At 36.2% G+C, this 26440-nt stretch overlaps 1 protein-coding gene across 1 annotated transcript in view; it reads right to left on the reverse strand.

Annotated features, from left to right (window-relative positions):
* The window catches only part of ARHGAP24 (Rho GTPase activating protein 24), a 743240-nt gene extending 717490 nt beyond the window's left edge, over positions 1–25750 (reverse strand). The window contains exon 1 of the mRNA XM_038582212.1: positions 25731–25750. The gene's annotated coding sequence lies outside the window, so the exon portion shown is untranslated. The remainder of the gene's footprint in view (positions 1–25730) is intronic.
* Positions 25751–26440: the final 690 nt, after the last annotated feature.

The raw sequence follows: 26440 nt of genomic DNA on the forward strand, positions 1-26440 counted from the left end.
ACAATTTTTTAAATTAAAACTTTTTAACCCATAGCAAAATTCTATCTACAGCATTTTTAAGTCATGGATTTTCATTTTTGCTTTCAGATCTGATACCACTAGAGCTATGACAAGGAACAAATCCATTCCTCTATCCCTCTGCAAACTATGAAATAGTCCTAATCTGAAAAACTGTTTAAAATAAAGGAAGCTTAAATCTGCAGTCCTGGGACACACTCTCCCACAGAAGTTTTCACCCGTCCTTCAAAGTTTTAAAATCCTGCACACTATTCACCACCTCACTGTATACATCCTGTTGCCATCTTTCCCTTAAAATGGAACAATTTCATTTGTAGTGGGTGAAGAACTTTCCTTCTTCTAAGAAATTGCATTAGCAGCCTCATAGCCTCTGTCCTTACTTTGATGTGGCACAGATTCAAATAGGCCTGGAGCCTACAAAGCTAGGCCTAGCTTATTGCAGCAATAATCTCATCAACCTCGCTTCCACCATGCTTGGCCTTTAGTTCTTCCAACAAACTCCTAGCCATCTCCTGAATGTACATGAAGCTGAAAACATTCAACTTTGATGCTGATCCTCTAGCTTCACAACCAAAAGTTTTCAATTCTGGCAGTCACTCTTCCTACTATCACTGGCATAGGTCCAGCCCTTTTCACAGAGAACAGATGATCACTTCTTGCTCTTTCTGATTGCTTCTCCTGTGAAATGATTCTTCCTCTATGCTGTATTTACACATAACAGTTACCTTTTATTTTTTGCCACTTTCAATCTTTACCATTTATCCCTATTCTTACAAGTAGTTACACAGCCAATATGACAAACTTAAATGCCATTAAATGCCAGCCAGGTAGAGGCATTTAAAATGAATAGGCCATATATAAAAGAGACTGCAGGAGTTTTATAGCAAAATCTTTAGGTAAATGTTCAACTAAAAAAGACACAAATTGAGTAAAAAGAAAAAGAAAAACACTGAGTTGACAAAATAAAACAGTTTGTAGTCCAAGGGCCACCAATTTATGACTAATATAGGAAATAGTAAAACATAGCCAAAACAAAAATGACTATAGACCATTACTAAAACTATTTGTTGATGGTGAGCAGAATGAAAATAGTTTGCTCTGGACATAGCTCTGTTCATAACTGTGGAAGTTCTAAACTGACTATAAATAAAAAATCATTGGAATAACATCATCACCACAGGACAATTAGTTAAAAAAAAAAAAACTTTGGTAACTGCAGAAAGGTGGTAAATATGTAGACCAGCAATATTTTTTTTATATTTCTTAGCCTAATTTTATTATAAGCTGAATAATATATTTGTCTAGACACATGTATATTCATGGTCTTTGACTTTCATTTTAATCAGACAGAGAAGAAAGCAAATATGACTTCATTTAAGGGCTTGGATTCCTTGGAGACATTCATTATAAACAACATTACAGAGAAGAAAAAGAAATTCATATATTGCATTTGCAAGCATCCACTAAGTTGAAATCCTTCGCAATATGGCAGGTTAAAACTACAGAATATAATTTCTAAGTAGGGAATATAATTAAAACTGGGTTAACAGTTCCTTATAGTTAAGAGGCACTCCATGCTCTTCACTAATATGATGAAATCAATGATAGATACCAAAAAATAAAAATAAAAAAAAACCTTTCCAAAGTGTGTTTAAATGCAAATTTGCCATCTGCTTTGCAGAGTTTGTTGAGCAATAGGTTGAATACGTTGAGAAAATCTTGTTGAAAAAGGTACATAAGGTGATCTTGTAAATGAGGAAGAAGTGCAGCAAAGGTGGGCACCTGCAGGAAGGTCAGCTTTGGGATAGGGTCTTTGGAAAGGAAATGACTATATACTTTGAGTTAAACCTGCTCTGCTTTGTTTTATTGCTTTTATTTATGTGTGTGCTTGTTTCTTCCCGTTTTTCACTTCAATAATATGTATGTTGTGTAAGATATGTGTAATGTCTAGTTATCCACTCATAAATCCCAAATGATCAGTTAGTTTTTTCCTCTTTATGAAAATTTCCACGCTCCCTAGACTGAGAGCTTGCAACACAATCCGAATTCAAGGAGTATGCCTGAATTTACAAATAAATAAATGTTCAAATCCAAGAACATGTGGAAATAATAACTACCCCCAATTTTTGAAATGATTCCAGTTTTTTTAAAAAAAGAAAAGAACTGCCAGTGTACTAATAAATATTCCACAAAACTGAAGGTCTAATTATAAAGCATAATCTATTACATAAGCATTTCTACTAAAATATTATTTACCCCTCTTATATCAAAATTACAAAACAATAATTGAGAATATCATAGATCTAATACTTCCAATTATTTTTTAATATCAGGATTATGACCTTCATTTAAAACATGCTCATTTGTCAGGTATATATTGGACCCTATGAAAATGCGGCTATCTACACAGTATGATTCCACAATGATATCAGAAAAGCCACATGGAATCACTAACCTACATATCTTCCACAACACCTGAAACTCTCACGTTGCCCTCAACTCCTGGGTTTGTTTTGCTCCTGAGAGGGGACTTGTAGAATATGATATTACAGGATTGTAGCAAAGCTTGTATACATAGCCTCTTTGATCAGAGGAGCTAGCTACACCCTGGGAGAAGGGCATGGAACAAGTAGCTTTTGATGATGAGAGTGTGGGTGCAAGAACTGAAACCACCCAGAGTTGGGTATATCAGATGACCACGCGATAATACAGTGAGACAGAAGCCATGAACTAAGCTTAAAAACCTTACAATTTTGCCCCTCCTGCATATGGATACTATAGCACACAACCTCCTCCTCTCACTACTAATAAGCATGTTTTTTTTTTAAGATTTTATTTATTTATTCATGAGAGGCAGAGACACAAGCAGAGGGAGAAGCAGGCTCCCTATGGGGAGCCTGATGTGGGACTTGATCTCGAGACTCCAGGATCATGGCCTGAGCTGAAGGCAGATGCTCAACTGCTGAGCCACCCACGGAATCCCATAAGCATGGTTTTTAATTCAAGGTAGGCACTTAGTACAAGTCTGTGGGTGTTTTTATTAAAGGCTCTATACATAGGATACAAAATGAATCATTAGATTTACCCACTTATGTTGCACTCTTAAAAACTCAAACACCCTTCAGTGAAGTCCAAGCTGAGAAAAAAAAAAAAGTCGTTAATATAAGAAATTTAAAACCAAATTAACATCACCTTTAAGAATTCAGGTTTCTTACTTGTTTTGTTAGAAATGACCTTATACTCAGAAATACCAATTTAGCAGTATACATTTCACACAATCCAATGACACATTTCTCTTTAAGTTTGAGGGGAAAAAAACTAAATATTGACTTCTGGAACACAGAAGATAATCATTCGTTTTATGACATAGGTGACACTATTGCCCCATGTAGCAATTAAATATGGATCTTCTGCTGTTTTTCTGGCAATGGTAACAATTTGTACAAAGTTACACATACACTGTCAGCTGTACTCTCCTGTAGCCAACAGTCTATATTTACAATATCATGCTAGTAATTGAGGATAAAAGAAACAGTCTGTGATTATGTACCCTGGGGACATAAAATCAATACCGTTTGATTTATTTACAAGTGTCTGTCAGTGCTCAGAGAAGCTGTGGCTACTTGTGTGACCCTCTCCAACTGTGATAGCTGAAACAAATAATACATATGGTACAGATGGGCAAGACTAAGAAGTGAAGTCTTCTAAATTTACCAAAAAAAAGAGAGAGAGAGAGAGATTGAGATAATGAATTAATGGCAAACTATGAAGGGTAATGCTGTGTTATTTTTGCAGTCCCTTCTTCAACCCAAATGGATTGTTTTTTATTAAAAAACATAAAACATTGTATTGTTAGATTTGTTTTAAGTACAGTAGCTGCCTTGTTTATATCTCTTTGTCAAGTAGACAAGTGAAAGGAACTGACACGACTAACAGAGCCATCTATCTATCTTCCTTGTCTATCTAGAAAGAAAGAGAGTTAATCCACATGATTTCTGTTCCCTGTCTGGGTGTTTACCACAATGAAAAACAGCACAGAAATCTCTAACCACAGTCTATAATACACTAGCAAACATTAAAAGTCAAGGCATGAAATCCTTTGGGTAAAAGGTTCAGGTAATTTAATTACCAAAGATAAAAAGATTTAAAAAAAAAAAAAAGATACCAAAGATAAAAATGAATCACTCAGGAACTTCAATGTCACCTATCCATCCAGTGCAAACATGTTTTTCATCTTGCCTATTTACAGAATGACTTAGACCCTCTAAAGAAAAATATTTGAAAATACATTTTCAACAAAACTGGTTTCAAAAAATACTGACTTTTTTTTATTCTAAGAGGATTGTCTTATGGGAATGAGAGGAAGAAACTCTCGAGTCAAAGGCAGTGTTCCAGAATGCCTTCACACACAGAATATTATTCTTGCACATACATTGAACATAGCTCACACAGCACTGCTACTGAAGTAGGTGTGAGCTGAGTGTGCCAGACAAATTTCAGGCCTCCTGGCTTCAAATGGAGAACAAAGTATCTCCTCCTTTTCCCCAGAGGTCATCTGATATGTGGATCATGAGAAATAACTATTCTAACCAGCAGAAGCATCTCTAGGAAAAGCAATATGCTTTTTTGGTGTCTAACATCCGTATCATCAACATTCAAAGCTTATTATAGAATCAGTGTTCTAATACCTGATTTTATGTATGTGTATTCTGCTGTTGCCTGAACGAAGTGTTCTATAAATGCCAATTAGATCCTGTTAGTTGATGCTATCGTTGAGTTCTTTCATATCTCTGATGACCTTCTCTCCCATAGTCTCTATCAATTATTGCCAGAGGGAAGTAGTCACCAACCACAATGGTGAAGTGGCCTATTTCCCCTTTCAGTTCTGTCCTCTTTTATTCTACTTAATTTGCCATTCTATTGTTTGTTTGCTACATCTTTTTGTGGATAGACTCTCAGTTCCTAATAATTTTCTTTGCTCTGAGGTCTATTCTAACTGATACTAATGCAGCCATTCCCGCTTTCCTTTGATTAACATTTTTCATGATGTATCTTTTCTCATTCTTTTACTTCCAGCCTTCCTATTCATATATATAAAGTGTTTATTCCCTATATTGTATATCTGAAGTGAAACAGCATATCTATATGTCATTTGTCATTTTTGACCCATTTTCACTAATCTCTCTTTTAATTGGTATATTTAAATCATTTACATTTACCATAATTACTGATATCTTAAGGAGTCAGTCTACCATTTTATTTGTTATTGACAGTTTTCCCTGGTTTTTATTTCTCTGCTCCCTTTTTCATAAATTTCGGTTGGTTATTCCAACATTTTTTTAGAATTCTATTCTGATCTATCCATATTGTTTTTGAGCGTATCTTTTTATATATGTTTTTTACTGGTTTCTCTAAATACTTCTGTTTATGCATAACTTTCCACTGTCTACTGGTGTTATTTTATCTGTTCAAGTAAAGTATAGAAACTTTACCCATATTTACATTCCTTTGTTTCTATTTTATTTTTATTTTAAATATTTTAAACTATTTTAAATCATTTTAAATATTTATTATTTTATTATATTTTATTTAATTATTTTAAGTATTTCCTCTACACATATTCAGCATATCAGATAGTGTTATAACTTTTGCCTCAATCATAAACATAGGGCAGCCCTGGTGGCTCAGAGGTTTAGCGCCGCCTTTGGCCCAGGGCGTGATCCTGGAGACCGGGATCAAGTCCCACATCGGGCTCCCTGCATGGAGCCTGCTTCTCCCTCTGCCTGTCTCTCTCTCTCTCTCTCTCTCTCTCTATTTCTCTCTCTCTGTCTCATGAATAAATAAATAAAATATTTTTTAAAAATCATAAACATAATTTAGAAAACACAAAAGGACAGTCTATTGTACTTAGCAATATTCTTGCTTATCATGATCTTCTATGGTTCCTTCTTTTATCTTTTCCTTTCTCCTTAGAAAACTTCTTTAAGCCATTCTTTTAAGGTAGACCTGCTGGTGACAAATTCTGTTAGTTTGCTTTCATTTGAGAATATCTTGATTTCCTCTTCACAGGGATTTTTTTTCTAAGTATAAAATCTTGGGCTGAAATTTCTTTCCTTTCACCACTTGAAAAATATAATGCCACTTCCTTTGGCCTCTGGTTTGTGGTAACAGATCCACTATCATCTGAATTGTTGTGTTGTTTTTTTCCCCCATATAGATAAGGTGTTATTTTACTTTGGCTGCTTTCATGATTATTCATTCCCTTTAGTTTTCAGAAGTTTAATTATGATGTATCTTGGGAGTAGATTTCTTTGGTTGTATGCTTTTTGGGATTCACTCAGCTTTCTGAATCAATAGGTCTATGTCTTTTGCTAAATTTAGCAAGTTTTAGCTGTGATTTCTTTGGGTACTCTTTCAAGCCCACCCTCTTTCTGCTCTCCTTCTGTGACTCTAAAGATATAAATGTTGGAACTTTTGTTAGAGTCACACAGATATCTGAGGCTCAGTTTCTTTGTTTGATTGATTGACTGCTGGGGGTTTTTTGCCCAGTCTCTCTATTGTTCAGATTATGTACTATCTTCAGTTCTGTCTTCCAGTTCACTGATTCATTCCTCTGTCCCCTCCATTCTGATGTTGAGCCCATCCATTGCGTTGAGTTTTGTTTTGTTTTGTTCAGTTATTGTGGTTTTCAGTTCCAAAATTTCCATTTGGTTCTTCTTTATATCTTCTATTTTTTTGCTGAGGTTTTCTGTATTTTTCATTTGTTTCAAATGTGTTGAAACACATTTTAATTGTTTGTTGAAATATTCTTGTCATAGTAGCTTTGTCAGATAATTCAAACATCTCTGTCATCTCAGTATTAGCATCTATTGATTGCCTTCTTTCATTTAGTTTGAGATCTTCTTGGCTCTTAATATGCTGACTTTTTTTTATTTAAATCTGAATATTTTCATAATGTTACAAAACTCTGAATCTTATTTAAACCCTCCACTTTAGCAGGCTTGTTTGGGTGGGGGAGCACTGCCTTACTACTGCCAGGTGGAGACAGACAACCAAGTGCCTCACTCAGCATTCACTGACATTAAGGGGGAGGAGGAAGGCTCCTCATTACTGCTAGGCAAGGTGGGAGTTCCAGCATCCCATATGGTCTACGTTGGCACTGAAGTGGAGGTTGCCTCATTACCTCTGGGTGATGAGAAAAGTCCTGACTTCACTAGTCCTTCTCTGATATGGCCCCAGAGGAGGAAAAAGGGACACTTATTTGCTGTCAGATGGGAGTGGAAGTCCAATGCATCCCCACATAGGATGCATATTATTTTTAAATTATTATTATTATTATTACATTATTTTAAATTTATTAAAATATTTATTTTAATATTATTTTTAAATTATTATTAATTATTATTTTTAAAAACCAATGTTGGGGACACCTGAGGTGGCTCAGTAGTTGAGCATCTGCCTCCAGCTCAGGGTATAATCCCAGAGTCCTGGGATTAAGTCCTTTATCGGGCCCCCCATGGGGAGATTATCCCTCTGCCTCTGTCTCTGTGTCTCTCATGAATAAAATAAATAAAATCTTTAAAAAAAATGTTACATTCATTGTCATCCAAGTTCACTGGGAGTTTTTTTAAGGATAATATTTATTGTTTGAAAATTGAAGCCTGAATGAAAAGGATCAATTCAGGACAAGGTCATAATTAAGTTTCAAAGTCATATAAGTCTATCAGGTTATTTTTCTTCATAAAAAAAAACACACATTAATAGCATCCCATTTCTAATGGGATGAATAATTTCAGCAGTTATATGCAACCTCTTCAGGAATCTGGCCCCACATACCATTGCAATCTCATATCCTACCATTTTTCTACACGTTCTCTATATAGCCTCAAGGGCATTTATCAAAATTATTCTCAAAATATTATTTTTCTTACTATATTTCATGTGATCTAAGATGCCCTCAATTATAAGGCACTGCATTATTTTCTACAAACTAAGAAAGAAAAATACCATTACATTTGTATAATACTATCAATTTCAAGATTTATCTTAATTTCAGAAGTATTGAAATATGAAAAAATACTGGCTTAAAAATTAATGAAATGTGATAATCATTGAGTAGATACAAAAAAACAATTTCTAAAATGTGTGTAAGGTATATAGTTATGAAGAATAACAACAATGTGAATTGAACTTTACTGTGATCTCTATCCACACATTCCTGCCATATTTCATTCTCCTTTCCTCATTTTGGAGGGAACATTAATTTGAATTTTTAAAAATCACCTCCTGCTTTTCTTATCATTTTACCACATATGTTTGTACCTCTAAGCAATGTCACTTGTTATCATATTTTGAGCTTTACACAAATGTGTTCTTTCAGTACTCCAAAATCTACATTTTTTACTTCATATAACCTTCCAGAGATTTATCCATACTGGCACTATAACTCATTCATTTTTACTGCTGTAGTGTTCTATTATGTACAGTTGACCCTTGAACAACACACATTTGAACTGCATGGGGACACTTATACACAGATTTTTTTTTCAATAAATATATACAGAACTGTAAGTGTATTTTTTCTTCCTTATGATTTTTCTTATAACATTTTCGTTCTCTAGTCTACTTTAAGAATACAGCATATTATACATATAAGCATACAAAGTATGTGTTAATCCACTGTTCATGTTATCAAGTCTTCCAGTTAACAACAAGCTATTAGTAGATAAGTTTTGGGAGAGTCAAAAATTTCAACTGTGTGAGAGGTTGGAGCCCCTAACCCATCCACCGCTCCCCCCCCCCCCATTGTTCAAGGGTCAAGTGTACATTTACCACAAAGCTTCTATCTATCCTGTTACTGCTGATGTGCTAATAACAAACATTTGGTGTTTGCTTTGTGTCTATGTGCCATTACAAACATGCTGCCACAAATACCTTTCTCCTTGTCTCCTGGAGCACATGTTAAGAGTTATCCTGGGTAATATACCCAGGAGTGAAATTGTTGTGTCTGAACTAGGGTTGAACCAATAAAATTTTAGAAGATTTTAAGTAGAAAGCTCTTTTCCAAAGTGTTTGTAACAAAGTACCCTCCCAGAAGCAGCATGTAAATATGTCCTTGAGTTCCAACTTTCACTGTTCACTTAGTTTTAAGGTACCTAATTTCCCATACTTAAAAACAATAGTTCAGCCCCCAGCCATCTCTTCAAAAAGTCTGTAATATAGAACTTAAAGGAAAATATTTTGGAGGCAGACTACTTGAGATTGCTATGATAATTAGATCAGTCAACACATATAATGTGTTTCGACTGGTACATTGGAGGAACTCCTGGGTGGCTCAGTGGTTGAGCACCTGCCTTTGGCTCAGGGCATGATCCCGGGGTTCTGGGACCAAGTCCCACATTGGGGTCCCAATGGGGAGCCTGCTTCTCCCTCTGCCTATGTGTCTGCCTCTCTCTGTCTCTCATGAATTAGTAAATAAAATCTACAAAAAAAAAAAAAAAAAGACTGGTACTTTGGACATAATAAGCAAATAATTATTAGGTATCACTAATGATAATTAGTGTTCATTAATTACCTAATTAGGTAATTAGGTATAAATATTAGAGATACCTAACAATTATTGATGTTGTTATATTGAATTACTTATAGAATCCCCCCAAAAAAATAAATAAAACAAAAAAAATAAATAAAAATTAAAAAATTAAATTAAATTAAAAAAAAAAAAAAGAATCCCAAAAACACTTAGGTTGTAGACTACTGTATTGGTGTATCTGTACACATTGCTTCCTTATACTGAGATATCCTTTCCTCCATCCTCCATCTGAACCTCCTCCATTCTTCAAGAGCAATTCAGTAAGTCACACTTAGATACATACAGAGTTGATCATCTTCATGAGGGCTACCACAGCCTCTGACACATGACCGATCACATTCATAACAATCATTCACTCATTTCCTGTCTCCCTTCCTGCAATTTCAGTTATCTTGCAGACATAACTTTTTGTGTTTATTCCTTATTTCCTCATTTTTAGTAGCCCCTCAGTAAATGTTTGATAAATAAATAAGTAGATTAATGAATAATTATGAACAATTCTAATGTCAATGGGACCTACCTACAAACATTTATTTAGCTTTGCTAAATAAACTGGGATAATTTCAACTGGGATAGAAAGAGTTAAAATGTACATTCCACCTGTTCTCCTAACGAATCTTATTAAAGGAATTCTATGGGGTTGGTTTTTTTTTTTTTTTTAACATCCTAGAAGACTCTTTAAATGTGACCTTTTTATCTGTTGGTAACCATAATAACCTTTTCTCCAGTCAACTTTGTAAATTACTGTTCCCTTTATTTTCTTCTTCTATGAGAATGTCACCCCATAAAACAACTGACAAGAAAATGTCCAGAGCATTGGAGCACAAATTCATTTTATGGATCTACTTTCTCCTGCTTTAGCCTTTAAGCTAATTAAAGATTTATATTATATATTATATATTATATATTATATATTATATTCTATATATTAAATTTAATAAATATATTAATATATATTACATATATATGACAACACTTTGTTTCTTTTTCCTTTAGATTTAGAATGAAGAGATAATTGGCTGCTAGAATGTTGATACATACCTGCCAACCTTATGCAAACAATAAATGAAGTCCACTGTCTATTAATAGGACTGGCTTCTGCTACTTCTCCATCTGGTCTTACTGTGAACAGCTTCCTTTTTTCTTTTTTCTTTTTTTTTTAGATTTTATTTATTTAATCATGAGAGACACAGAGAGACATAGGCAGACATAGGCAGAGGGAGAAACAGGCTCCCTGAGGAGAGCCTGATAAGGGACTCAATCCCTGAGCCAAAGGCCGACTCTCAACCACTGAGCCACCCAGGTACCCCATGAACAGCTTTCATTCACATAGCATAGCTCCAATTACTGGACTGTTACATTTTATGATGTATCAAGTCTTCCTCCCTAGTATTGCTACCCAAATGGCCTGTTTTAACACCGTAATTAGGCACTTCAAAGCAATTTTTCTCCTAATTGTGACTAAGTCCTTTAACTCTCCTGACCTGACATAGAACTAAACTTACCTGGTTGACTGGTGCTTAAATGTAGCATCTAGCATTGAACACGCTACTGTAGATATGATCTGAAAAGTTTACTGTGGATTTCACTTATGCATCTATTTAATTTACAAACATGTACTACATCTTTGTTTTATTGTATATTTGTATTAATGCACCTTAAGAGTATATTTGGGAGGTAGCTATGTCATACTATTAACAGACACCAAGTTTTTTTCATACAAATTTATTTTTATTAAATTTCATCTCTTTAATTTTGTACCACCATTGCCAATTCAATAATATAATTTTTATTCATATTATTTTATATAAAAGAATTGTTATTCCACTTTGAGTCACCTAAAAATGTATTGACACGAAGTTCTTTAAGGGAATGTCTTGATAGTATCATTTGTGTGCTCAGAGCTTACCACAATGTCTGGTAACAATAAGTATTCAATATAAACTAAGTGAATTCATTCTTTTAAAAATGCATATTCTTTAGTATTAAAGTCAGTTAAAAGCAAAGTTCCATTTACTTTCCTTAAATATCTTTTTCCCTATTTTTCTGCCTCATAAAATGATATAACCATCTTTAATGTTATCCAAATGTTAAACCTGGGAGTCACTTTGGATTGCAGCTTTTTTTTTTCACTGCCAATATCTAATCATTCATTCACCAACTCTTCAACCACAATGTTGATTGCATCACTCCTGCCCTTTCTATTCTAATGAGAGATGCTATTTCAGTCCTTTATTAAGAAGAGTGACATTAATAGCTTTTATTGCTAATGAGACATGTGTCTCGTGATATTATATAATCCTCATTATGAATTATGTCTTGACTTACTGAAAGTATGCTATTTACAGAATATTCCCTTTTCCAGAGAAGCTATCACATCAGCAAGTACATTTGCTCAAACAGCTGCACTTAGCAGCAGGAAACACACATGCCATCACAACAGTGAACTGCCAGCAATCTACTGATAGTTTTCTATGTTCAGGGGAGAAGTCAAGAGAATTGCATATAAATACTCAAAATGTTTATACTTGTTTACATACATACCAAATATCACATCTATTCTACATTCATTAACTGAGAACCAACTGGGCCAGGCTGTATGCTGTTTGCAAAGATGAATGAGACACAAATCTTTTTTTTTAATAAATTATTTTTTTATTGGTGCTCAATTTACCAACATACAGAATAACACCCAGTGCTCATCCCGTCAAGTGTCCCCCTCAGTGCCCGTCACCCACTCACCCCCACCCCTCACCCTCCACCCCTAGTTCGTTTCCCAGAGTTAGGAGTCTTTATGTTCTGTCTCCCTTTCTGATATTTCCCACTCATTTCTTCTCCCTTCCCTTATATTCCCTTTCACTATTATTTATATTCCCCAAATGAATGAGACCATATAATGTTTGTCCTTCTCCGATTGACTTACTTCACTCAGCATAATACCCTCCAGGTCCATCCACGTTGAAGCAAATGGTGGGTATTTGTCGTTTCTAATGGCTGAGGAATATTCCATTGTATACATAGACCACATCTTCTTTATCCATTCATCTTTCGATGGACACCAGGGTTCCTTCCACAGTTTGGCTATTGTGGACATTGCTGCTAGAAACATCGGGGTGCAGGTGTCCTGGCATTTCATTGCATCTGAATCTTTGGGGTAAATCCCCAGCAGTGCAATTGCTGGGTCGTAGGGCAGGTCTATTTTGAGCTCTTTGAGGAACCTCCACACAGTTTTCCAGAGTGGCTGCACCAGTTCACATTCCTACCAACAGTGTAAGAGGGTTCCCTTTTCTCCGCATCCTCTCCAACATTTGTGGTTTCCTGCCTTGTTAATTTTCCCCATTCTCACTGGTGTGAGGTGGGATCTCATTGTGGTTTTGATTTGTATTTCCCTGATGGCAAGTGATGCAGAGCATTTTCTCATGTGGATGTTGGCCATGTCTATGTAAGACACAAATCTTGACCTCAAATTCAGAGTCTCGGAAGATGGACAGATATGGAAATAACAAATATCCAACATTAGATACCAATGGTACAGAGCATAAAAAATATCTTCCAATTTCTGGGACCTTTGTGAATAACATTTTAGAAAAAGGTACAGGAATGCAATTAATATTCATCATGTTCCTCTTCCATGTCAGGCTTTCTGCTATAAGTTTGTTCATATTGTTTTATATGTATAGGAAATCTATGAATAACTAATGCTAAAATTTTCTTGGCAAATAAGAAAATAAGGCTAATGCCTTTTGACAAGAAAAACTGCAAACACAGAATCAATGACTTCCAATCGAGATGAAACAGCAAGATATACCACCTCTGCTCTGAACACATAGCAATGATGGATAAAATATGGAAAGATAAATCTAAAGAGAGAGCTAGAACAAGATAAATACCTCTGTTTTAACCTGGCCTCCCATGAAAGCATAGCCTTGGGCAAAGACTTACTACTTTATTAGGTAGTACAATCCCATAGAGCAGAAATGAAGGAAAAGAAGAATGAGACAATGAAGAAGGAAAAACCAATTCAAGGTGCTAAGAATGACTGATTGATCATCTCCTAAGACTGTCCTCTGAGAGGCTATATAAATGACTTTTCAGTCCATGGAAGAAAGGAAGATTTTATTGACAGGGTCCCATCTCTTATTGGTTAAAACTTTGCCACACAAGTCTTTAACTCTCTCCCAAACTCCCTCACATACATACACACACACTTCCAGGTTGTACATGTTTGGGGCCATAGTATCACCTGCCTGTCTTCAATCAGGAGCAAAGATGATGGAAATGAGAGAGTACATGGTAAGTGCTATTTAGCCACACCTTTGTGAAGGTTGTTTGGCTTTTCCAAAGAGAGCTGGTCAATGTAGCAGTGCCTGTGGCAAAAATGAATGGCCGAGAGTACCAAAGACAAGTTATGACAAGAAGACTGGAGGTGTCCATGCCTAACAGGTGTCTAATTATAATTTTTATAGACTTGAAATGCAAAGTAGTGAGTAGAACTAAAGTTATGGTCTACTGGGCTTGGACCTGGAGCAGAGAGTGACCAGCATCATACATGATAATGATAATCACAAAATACAGGATGGTGTTTATCCCCAGGGAAAGGGAGAGAAAAGGGAAACAGAAAGAAGTTGGCAGAGATTCAACAGTCACCATCATGTTTTTAAAAAATGTATTCAAAAGAGCTCTAAGGGAAGAATGACAAAATACTACACTTGTGTAAAACTGAGTGTTGGATACACAGATAATTTCTATATTCTCTTAACTTTTATATATTTGAAGGATAGCTTAATTATAAAATTCAAGAAATTAAATTATATATGATGATTAAAATGGTACTGATCATGTTAACAATACTAATTATTTCTGTTTGGAATGTGTGTAAGTATTTGAGTCCATAAGTGATGTATTTTAGTTGATGTATTTTAGTTCCCCTGTAGTTTTGTTTTGTGGAAAAAAAAATTCAGTATAATTTCAAGAGTTATTTCTTAAAAAAATTAAAATTAAAATTAAAAAAAGAGGTATTTCTTATTGACATACACCAAAGGAATTAGGATACCTTTTTGTAGTACATCTCAAGCTTGAGTCATGCTTTAAGATGTCCCTAAAAATTTGAGAGGCTTCTGGCTGGTTCAGTCAGAAGAGCATGTGACTTTTGATCTCAGGATCGTGAATGTAAAGATCACTAAAATAAATAAAATAACCTTTATTTTTTAAAGATTTTATTTATTTATTCATGAGACACACACACACACAGGCACACAGGCACAGGCAGAGGGAGAGGGAGAAGCAGGCTCCATGCAGGGAGCCTGACGTAGGACTCGATCCCAGGTCTCCTGGATCATACCCTGGATTGAAGGCGGCGCTAAACCGCTGAGCCACCCGGGCTGCCCAATAAATAACCTTTAAGAAAAAGGAGGGGGTAGTTTAAAAGGTGGTTTGTGTAGATCCTATTGTCCAGTCCCTCTATTTTTACCTAGATTGTATGTGGTTTGTCCTATTTATTCATGAATTTATTTAGTTCAGAAACAAAATGAGAACCTAGAACATCAACTCCAAGTCTTTGCTTTAGTATTTATATTGAAAGAGTGCATCTTCATTTATATCTCTCCAAAGTGCTTTGATGTCATTCTATTTGGAAGCAGAAGTACAAGTGTGCAACAAATCCTCGAATCTTATACTTTCTCACTTCCATGCTTTACTCTTAAATCTATGGAGAACCATCTTTTTCCTTTCTCTCTCAACTATGCACTTCGAAAAGAAGTTGTCAGCTTTGCTTACCAACTAAAGAGCAATGAAATGTTTGAACACTACTGCTGAACAGAACTCCTAGTATATAATGACCATTTAATCTGACCAATCTCCTCTGGACAGCCTAAATCAGATTATCTTTCTCAGTAGAATACTCATGACACTTCCCCTATACTGGACAAATCAATCCCACTGATCTCTTCGGGCTTTCTCAGCTAATCCTTGACCAGGTCTGAGGAAGGATTACTTTAAGCCTCTTTGACAACACAGAAAACCAGAACTGTAAATATAATTAGTGACTTCTTTCTACATTTTCTAGGAGACATTTCCTGCTTTAGGAGACTGGATGCTAGGAGCAAGCAAAGGAGGAGGGAAGAACAGAGAAAGAGGGAAAAGAGACATGATGAAGGAAAAAGTCTGAGTCCTATTGCAGTGACTTGCAAGAGCTTTGCAAAAGCAGTAGGAGCAGTGTCACATCTGGATTATTTGGCACTGAGACGAGAGCATTTCCCCTACTTTATATAACAAAATTATTTTCAGTAATAATCGTGAAATAGAATGAGTAACGGCCAGAAAAGATAAAAAGACAGCCAACTTTTCTTTTTATTAAATTTTGTGAATATATAATCATGCCAGTTTAAGTGAATTTTAATAAAACTAAAATGTCTACACCTACTAAATCACACTGATGCAATGTTTTATTTCCTTGATTAGTTTTTAGTTTTAAAGTAAATTACAAATACAAAAAGAGCAAATTTCAATTTAAAAGACATTATTTGAATTCAATAAAATATGTCATGTAAGAACTAAAATTTGCACTTGCCAAACAAAAATATCACATCTCTCACTCCACACTATTTTAGCGTTTAAACGTTAAACACAAATAAAACCTCCAAATCATCACACAGAGTGACAAAATTTAATTTAAGTTCTAGTTCATAATCTTTACACTTGTTGTGCCATCATTGTTTGTTTCCAATCTATTGTTAAATGCAGGAATATGTATTTTCACAGAGGTTGGAGACAAGCCATGCCCCAAGCAAGCCAGAAAAAAAGCCAAACCTTTACAAGGAAACTCTGGAAACAAGAGATGTAGCTAATTCCACATATGTTGGAGGCCAACTTTGTTATATATATATTTCAGCTGGATGGTCTCTGAGAACATTCTTGAACTAATTAGGTAGCCCCTGGAGTAGGTAGGTATGAGTGGTACTGGTAGAGAGATTGGGTACTTAGAAAAATGTTCAAAGACATATATTCTTTTGCGTAAGGTGAATATCCTTTACAGGGTAGCTTTTAACTTTGGATGCACATTGAAATCACCTGGGAATCTTTAAAAACTACTGATGCCTAGGATCCACCAAGTGATTCTGATTTCATTGTTGGAGGTGCAGACAGGCCATAGGAAATGTTAACCATCTCCTCTCCTCGACTCTAATGTGCCACCATGATTAAGAACCATTGCTTTAGAAAACTGCTTCTCTTGTCCTCAGCTTTTAAGTGGCAGCTCCAAAATTTCTCTTTAGAAGAAACTTGGATGAAGCAGGCTGGTGAAAGCCAAGGCAACTTAGAAACCTGTCCTGAAGCGGCGTCTGCTTATCAACTTCCTACATGGTACTGAGGTTACATTATTTGGAGATGATTAAGGGTGTTATTTCAATTGGTGAGAAACGACTCCTGACACCCTGTAGAGAAATTGGACTCAAGCAGACCTTGTCTTGAATTATGATGATGGGGCGGCCATTGCAGTGCACTACTCAGTTCTCCCTGCAGAGAATCCACTCATAGTATCACAGTTGACTGGCAGCTTCTTGCTGCTCACACCTTTGGAGCTCATGGTGTCCATGCTTCCTTTAGGTTGCTCCCAGACAGTGGTGGAATATGGCAAGAATACCAGAACTGGGCCATTTCTCCCCAACGCCGGACTCTTCTAATGGGCATCTTTGGTTCTGGGACGCCCTGACTCACTGACCTGGATGAGACTTTCTCAAAACTCCATGCATTTTAAGGCTTTTCTTACCAAGACCGCCTTCCTTTTCTCTCCTTTCCCGCGTGTCAGACTGGTATCATCATCTGAAGATCCTCCTGCTCCCTCCCTTTATCTGTCATAGCAGTTCCCTCAATAAACCTCTTGCAAGTCGAATCTCATCTTTGTGTTCACACAACAGAGAACCCAAACTGATGCCTGACTCTAACACCACTCAATATGGAACAGCTAATGACCTTCCATGAGCTTCAGTTTCTTCCTCTGTTAAAATAGTGAGCAAAAGGGGCACCTGGGTGGCTCAGTGGGTTAAGCGCCCAATTCTTGATTTCAACTCAGATCATGATCTCAGTGTCCTGAAACTGAGCCCCAAATCAGCTCTGAACGGGTTGTGGAGCCTGCTTAGGATTCTCTCTCCCTCTCCCTCTGCCCCTCCCCTGTCAACGTGTGCATGCGCTCTTTCTCAAAACAAAAAAAAAAGTATAAACAAGTATAAACTATAAGAGATAGTGTGATGACGAGATAAGATATATTATCAGTGAACAAGGTAGCCAACTTCCTGGAACACAGAAGGAAGTTAGTAACTATTAATATCTCTTTTCAGCTTTTATGAACAAGTAATATATTTCCCTCACATCATTGAACATTTTGTTCTATAATTTATGTTTTATGCACTGTGGTTGTGCATAGGGTATGGCACATGATGAATGGGATAAGAGGTATACAAAAGTAAAGGAGTTTCTAAAAAAAAAGATAAGTATCTGAGGTGATGGATGTACTAATTAACTAGATGCGAGGAATCCTTTTGCAATGTATACATATATAAAAGTATATACTTTAAATATCTTATAATTTTATTTGTCAATTACACCTCAATAAAGTTTAAAACAAGAGGCTTCTAAAGACAAGTAAAACAATAAATATCATAGTAAAGGCATATACCAGATACATATTAGTCACCTGGCCTGAGATGGATGCACAAAACAAAAACAGAATCATGGGGAAAATGTTTTTTTTCCTTATGTACATTTCATCTATGTATTTATCAAATATCATATATGGAAGTTTTTGACTGCCAAACTTCCTCTCAAATTCAGAGCATGGAAAAACAAGGATGCATGACTGCCATCAATCAATATCTCTGAGGCTAAAGACAACTGTAGGTTTCTGTCTGGTTTCAAAGGTATATATCTGCAAGAAATTGTTCACAGTCCATGTAAACCCAAACTGGCTTGCTTCCCACAGAAACTAGCCAGCAAACAGCAATCTTGCAATAAACTAACAGCACTGTCAAAAAAAGTTTGGGAGGTGGGGGGAAGGACAAGAAATACAGAATTATATTACTTGGTGCTCCAAAATATAAATAAAAATGAAAAACTGAATTTTAAATCTAGTCATTTCTGCTGGAACACAACATTTGCATTCCTTAAAATGTCCATGCTATGCAAAATCACACAATAAAAACTATAGAGCTTATGAAAAAGTAGAGTTAGGGACACAACACTCAGAGATTTCATCAGTGACATGTTTTTTAAGAAGGTAGGATCCTAATAAAAGATGGTAGCACAGTTTAATACATGTGAAATGGTTATGAAATACATAAATATGCAATAAATACAGCACTTTACCTTGAAACAGACCTGAAGTTTGCAGAAGGGTTGCAGCTTGTGTGTTGTGAAATGATGGAAGGATTATCTGAAATAGATCTGAAAGCTCCAACCCCAGACATGGGTAGGTGTGGCTTATGTTACACCTGGGGAACAAGGTAACAGATAGTTGGAGGGAGGGTGGTGTATGTGTGCGCTTGCATGAATTCCTGTGCATCTGGGTTTGGCTGGCTGCAGCTGAATGCTTTCACCTAGTGTTTCTAACAAACAAAACTGTGCACAAGCAAAGACAAAATTTGTATCATGAAACATTCAAAGTTCCCTAATATGTCACTTGTCTTGGAACAATTTCATGTTTTCAAAACAAGCTCCTCAATAGCAGAAGTTAGTGTACATTGAAAGTTCTATAAAGAATTTTTTTCTATTGAAAGGAGTGTTTCATTGGACATTAGATAATACATCACTGAACCAAACTTTCACATGAAATGACAAAATGATAGGTGTTAATTAGTCCTCTGGATAAAATCTCTATGTATAACTAATATATGTAAAAGAAGGACCTAGATAAGGACCTTTTGTAATATTGTTTTATCATTTTTTAAGAAGCTATTACTAATCAAATAATTTCCTTACATGATAGAGAAAAAAGCAAATAAAAGAGGGGGGTTAATTCCTTTCAGGTTCCAAAATGTACATATCTTTTTTTCTTCATATCTGGAGTTGATGTTACTAACATGTTTTTATAACCAGGTTTTCATCTTTGTGAGGTCTCGTGCACTGGTGGCTTTCATTTCACCTGAAACTAGGCAAGCATGAGCTTCTGGCACCAGCCATTAAGAGAACCAAATTATCTTCTGGTCCCACTTGCCTATTCATTAATTTGGTAACCATAAACTCTAAGATTTAGATCATTTACCCCTTCAAGGCTCCTGTGCCTTCAAGAGGGAATGGAACTAGATTTTAAAGTACCTACCAAAATTCTTATGATAGGCACAGTAGACTTCAAATTGCAATCCATTTACGCAGAGTGTAATAGCTAAAATTTTATCTTCATATGGTATATATCTCAAGTCTGCCAAAAGCTTTCACAACTATTACCTCATTTAACTTAATATAATTACATCTCCCTATATCAATGTGTACTGTGAATCATTTTCCTATTCATTCCATTTTTTTTTCCATTTGTGTTACTTGAAACCTTTCCAACCTACTTTTGGAAAACCAGACTTAACCAAGCAGTTCCAGAAATGTGTTACATTGAGTATTTGAAGAGATCAGTTACAGCTAACATATGTAAAGCACCTGCAGAAACCTTCTGCAGCAGAATTGAAATTGATGAGGCATCAGTTGAGCCATTCAACTGTTGAGCTTCTCAATTACTTAGTCTTTTGTGTTTGTTTGGTTTGGGTTTTTCATTCTGGAGAGTGAAACTGGTTTCAAGAACAGGTTATCAAAGGAGGCCACAGGGGAGTAATCCAATCAAGTCCTGTTAAGGGGGAGTAGAACCTTTCTCCTCTCCTGCTTTCCATGAGGAGAGACTTGTCCAAAATACCTACAGCTTCTTGTGCATGAAGCAGAATAAGTTACCTGATTAGTGAGTTCCAGAAAAGAATTGGATAGGAGTGGCTCAGCTCCTTCTGCCTGCCTCTCCCTTGTGACCTAGCTGACAACAGAGCATAGGCATTCACTTCTGTTACTCCAAATCCCATGGTTTAGAGGGCAGACTTTGCCTCTGCCCACACTTTGGAAGTACAAATCAAGGGAGGGTTAGGATATGGTGTCCTATACCCAGAATATTCAGAAATAGAATATTGCATGGTATGCAGTTTAGAGAGTAAAAATAACATTGAACCTTGAGGCACTGGGTGGGATCAGACTGTGTCAGTTGTTGATTTTTGTGGTTGCACCATGCAAGTGGTTTTCACAGTTGTGTGGTGTGCTTATAATCAGTGTAGCCTGAGTAGCAGCTCTGGATTTTGGACTTTAAAGAGATCAGTCACCATGGGATTTTGCATTTGGTGGGAAACTGAAGCTTTTGGTGGCTTGTCCACAGGTGTGTGGCTATTTTTATACTGTGAAAGGCTCTTTTTACATAGTCAGGGCTCCCCAGACCTTAAATAAAATCCCATGGGCCACACAGACCTCCAGAAGCTAGCTAGCTGCTATAGCATGACCTTGAACCACCTAGTGTGTGTGGACAACAGGTCAAACAGTTTTTGTTGATATTACTATGTTTCCCAACCATATATGTAGGCATTGTCTTTAAGTGCACAGTGTCTACCTTTTATGAGTGCTTTTGAAGCACATGTGTTTGAGGGCTTAACTTTAAATTTTTTGTGCCACATAACATTTTCTTGAAGAACACAAAAAGGCACCTGTCCTCACAAAACCCCTCCAAAGATACAAGCTTCAAGAAATAGAAAGCAAAGAGTGAGTTCAGAAATCTGAAGATGTTTCGCCAGCTGGAATAAGGATGAAGAACAGAAAGAAACTTTCTCTAGGTGAGAGTCCTTAGCGCTAAGCAATTTCATAGCAAGATCAATGGAATCACCCACCTTTGCACAGAGAGTGGTGGCCTGTCACTAGACAAAAATCCACACAAAATCACCATTAGGATGCCCCCAAATGGAAGGCCCAAAGGCATGCCAAATAAGAATGTAGAAACGCTTGCAAATTCTGTAGCTTGCCCAGCATGTCTCAAATATCCTTTCCAAGAGTAGCAAATAGTTCACAGATGGATTTTCTCTCAAGATCCAGTAATTCTCAAGGGCCAAAGGTAATATATTTTATACATGAATTCTCCCAATTGAATTCAAGTTTCCAAGTCACGCATTCTAGAAACCTGGCCCAGATGGAATGGCATCCTGATCAGATTAAAATCAAGAAACAGTCTACCCTGTTCTCAGATCTCATTGAGCCTCTTCTAGAATCTTTAACATCACTAGATACTGAGTCTGGAGAACACAATTTTCCCTGGAAAAATTCATCTAAGGGCTAGAGATTTTTTTTTTTCTAAATTTGGTGGGAATGGGGCCAGTGTTGTAATAATCTCATGAGCCCCTTTTTTAAAAAAATTAGGTACATCAGAAACTTGGCAATGAATTAATGCAGTTTCTGAATTTATAAAGGAACTACACCCATTCCATGAGAAATAATCCAGGCTGCAGCTGCTAAAGGAAACCCATCCTCTCCAGCCATCAAGAAATCTTTGTTGAAGTTGATGAGAATCAGAAATTGGCAAGGATGATTTTTTTTTTCACTGATTTCTTTGAAACCACCAAGGTAAAATAATTTGGTTCTGGGTTTTAATTCATTTCTATCATTTAAATTTGAACCTTGATTTTTGATGAGGAATTTAAAAATGGGCAGAGATTTATATTTAAATTTAGGATGTCTAGTTTTCTTGGCATATTATTATTGGAATAGCTCCATGTGGTCATTTGATATCATTGCAAAATCTCTAATAAGCCTGGACATGTGGGTAACAATTTGGATTGGGAATAGAAAGGGGAGAGACTGTTTAGCTTTAGTACAGACTGACCTTCTTAGACCCTGCTAGGGGAATAAGATGTCCCTCTTACCAGTGTCCCAAGCAGATTCACAGAAAGTCAGAGACCAGTGAGGGCAACAGCCTCACAGAGCAGGCTGTGTTGGTAGACTGTAGATTTTCTCCTGCAGGACAAAAGTACAGATCCTGCTTCTGCAGGCTTGATAGTTAAGTTCCATAAGGTAAGAAAACAGATCCCTGAAGAGTATTTTGAGTTTTGGGGGGTGGGGACATTCACTCCTCCCCTAGGAAAAACTTAATGGGGTTTTTCTAAGGTTTCTTGCCCAGAAAGTTAGAGTCAGCTGATTGATGAGTTTGGGGGAGGAACTAGCCAGCTGTCACTCAGCCGCTTTCCCCACATCCTCAAGGGAGCCAGCTGTACTGATAGAGTATGTGCTCTCCACCCTGCCTTTAGGAGGAGTTTGGTATTAAGGGACTACTGTCATCAATTCCCCAAGTCATATTCTCCAATAGTAATTTTATCAGTCCTAAGGTTAAAGCAGTATTTTGACCTCTTTGATGTCTGTCTATCTTACCCCATACATATGGGTCAGATTGAAGTATCTGTATATAGATATAGATATAGATATAGATATACTATTATCTGAGGTATGGAAACCAAGGCTGTCACTTATTGGGCTTCTTTAAGGATGTACAAGGGAAAACAATGGGGCTCCCTGACAATAGTCAGTCCAGTGAGTTATAAAGGGATGGCTACCTCCAGAGTTTCAGAGCCACAGAGTTATACCAATGGAAGCTACTGAAAAACCTTAGTCCCCTTAAGTTCCCAAATGAGAAAATCTGAGTGTAAAATAAGAGTTTCAAGGACAGCATTTCTAATTTCACAACCACTCTGGTTTTAAGTCTGTAAAAGGGATCCCATGGAATTATTTGAGCATCTAAGTTTAAGAGACCAAGAATTCAATGTGCCTTAAACCAGGAGTTGGGGCACATAAAAAGTTATGAAGCAAGCAAAAGCAAAAGCACAACTGTGGGGTGTTGGCAGTGACGCTTGTATATGACATGAGAAGATAAACTACCTTTTCTACTTCCCTCATCATCACACCTTTAGCATCTGCTGTCAGGCTGAAGCATAGATATGGTCATCTGCAAGATAGCCAATGGATAGACAAGAAGCTGGAATGAATGAAAGAAAGAAAGAAAGAAAGAAAGAAAGAAAGAAAGAAAGAAAGAAAGAAAGAAAGAAAGAAAGAAAGAAAGAAAAAGAAAAAAAGAAAGAAGAAAAGAAAAGAAAAAAGAAAAGAAAAGAAAAAAAGAAAAGAAAAGAAAAGAAAAGAAAAAAAGAAAAGAAAAGAAAAGAAAAGAAAGAAAAAACCCCCAAAGAATGGAAAAACAAGCAGGGTATTTTTCTAATAGTGTTCAATTAATTTAGTAAAACCAATTTTGATGACCATATTGTCACAGACCATGGCAACAGTTCTCTTGGCCTTTATAGTTTTATGGTATTTTTTTATATGTTGCTCCTAACAATCCTCTGATACAAACTTAAGTCAACGCTATTCTTTCTTACAAAAAAAAAAAAAAAAGTCAAAAACAAAATAAAACAAAAATCCAGCAAAGCTTAGTTATGTCCATGGTTTATTCAATGTACAGCCATTAGTCACAACTAGAAATGGCACATCAGAATCAGAGGGCTTAAAACCAGCTTCCTTCTAATTGAACACTATTTCCTGTAATCCATGCGTTCATACAGCTGGAAAATTAAAACGAAGATATTTTTCTGAGTAAAAACTCAGCCCAGACTTGACAATTACCTTTCTGATATCCAGAGAAAGGTACATTAGAGTTTCTTTACTCTTCGAATATGAACAATGAGATAATCCCATTCCATTTTATTCCTATCTTCAAATAAACTTGAGTGAAAAGACATGATCTACGTTAATGAAGAAGACAAAAACAATTTTTTTCATATTTTAGTGCCATCCAATTGTTCCCAGTCTCAAATTCTTTGTACAGGGTTTGAACTATGGGACTGAAAGTATCTCAATGGTGAATAATAATAATCAGAGCCTCCTGACTTCTCCCCCACTGCCACCGATAACTATCTAACCCAACATAAGATCTAAACAAGCTAAAGAAGCTGCATTAACACAAAAAATTAAAATGGGATAAGACTGAGCTCTTGACTGATATAACCTGTTGAAGTCATAACGAAGAGTATGTGTGCAGAGTGCTTGCACACACACACACACACACACACCATGAGCCAGTTCCCTATGTTTTGTTTAATCAAGACCAGCCCAGACTGTTGAATAGTTTCCTTGACTAAGAGGAGCTCAGAAGACCTGATGAGCTGGGCTCTTCTGGATAATTTTGTCTGAAAGTTTTTAGTTGTTCCTTTCACTCACGCAAGTCAAATCAAAAACCCTTCTTTCCACTCCTATTTCAGAAGTAATAAGTAGTAGGAAAATACCCCTCAGAAAGATAACTCTTCTATTGGGGATCAAGAATGTATACACTGAAAACCCCCAATTTTTGTATAGTTCACTTCTATTTGAGAAATAGAATTATTTTAGGTCTCCCCCCTCTATTTCTTCCTCTCATCCAATGACTGACAATCTTCTTCCATCTCTATCATAACCTCATGGCTGGCTAAAAGGACAATAGTTAATCTGCAGAAATCTTCTGACTAAACCCTGTGCTGACTGTGTTTTGTCCTTAGATAACTGACTCCACAAGAGATGCACTTGCTACTGGATATGAACTATAGACTAAGGCTGTTATTCATAATTGAAGCTGACACTTCCTACAACCTGTCACCAACATAACATTACCTTTCAACCCAGAGTAATGAAAATGAGGGTCGCGCACTTAGCTTCTCTGCACCTCACCCACCTGAATATATTTGCGACCTTTGGATCCCTGAAATATTATTTGTCAGAGGGCAAAAATAATACAAGAAGATCTTCACCAATCCTCATAATAAAAACTACCAAGGACAGAAGAAAATCATTCTACCAAACTTAAAGCAACAGATGCCTAATCAAAACACAACACATATATTAAAGCCAGCTTTTCTCTCAGAAAAAAGTCATACAGCCTCCCTATTTTGTTTGGTAAGAAATATTCACAGTTTTACCATACAGAATTGGCATAAAGCTTTACTTAAAGAAAAGACTAATATTTTATCTGAATCAACTTTTGTGGCTTACCAAAACTATTGCTATTTACTTCCGACACAAACGAAAAATGAATAAATTGTATCCGGATACTCACAGCAGAGAGCTCAGGTCTGGCCCCTAACATCAGACGTGGCCGCTGCAGACTGAACGCTACTGTTGGGAGGTGCTTTTATTTTCCTAACAAAGTAGCACCCTCTAGTGGCTTTTCAAAATTATTAAGAAGTACAAGCCAAGCATGTGACATAATCTGTTTACTATACAATTACGCAATGTCAAAACACTCAGGTAAGAACAAAAGCTCACTCTGGGCATTACGGGAAGCAACTCACCCTATGTGCTCTCTAGGGATGGTGGCTTTGAACAGAAAAGATGTTTAAACATCATTCCTATTTCATTTTTATAGTGTGTCTCAGAAAAATATATCTTTCCCTGGTAATAGTTTATTATTCTATTAAAATTATTATCATTATCCCCATTATCATTCGTACCACCATTGTTATTAATATTAATTAAAAAGTTGCCATTTACTGAGTATTTATCATATACCAGAAAATGTATTCTTTATTTTCCTAATTATACCTCATTTAAAACTCACTATAAACATACCCTAGGTTTATGCTTATCCTGTTGTTATGGATGAAATAATTGAGGCCTAAACATGTAATATAAGTTAGTAAAGTCAACTACCTGAGTGGAAGTAAAGAAAAACTGAAAATCAAAGCCATCTTTCTATGTTTGCAAAAACTCCTACAATCCTGATTTCAAGAAATCATCAGTAGCTTTCACACGTATCCATGTCATGAA

This window comes from Canis lupus, chromosome 32 (assembly GCF_011100685.1).
Source record: "Canis lupus familiaris isolate Mischka breed German Shepherd chromosome 32, alternate assembly UU_Cfam_GSD_1.0, whole genome shotgun sequence".
Taxonomy (NCBI): domain Eukaryota; kingdom Metazoa; phylum Chordata; class Mammalia; order Carnivora; family Canidae; genus Canis; species Canis lupus.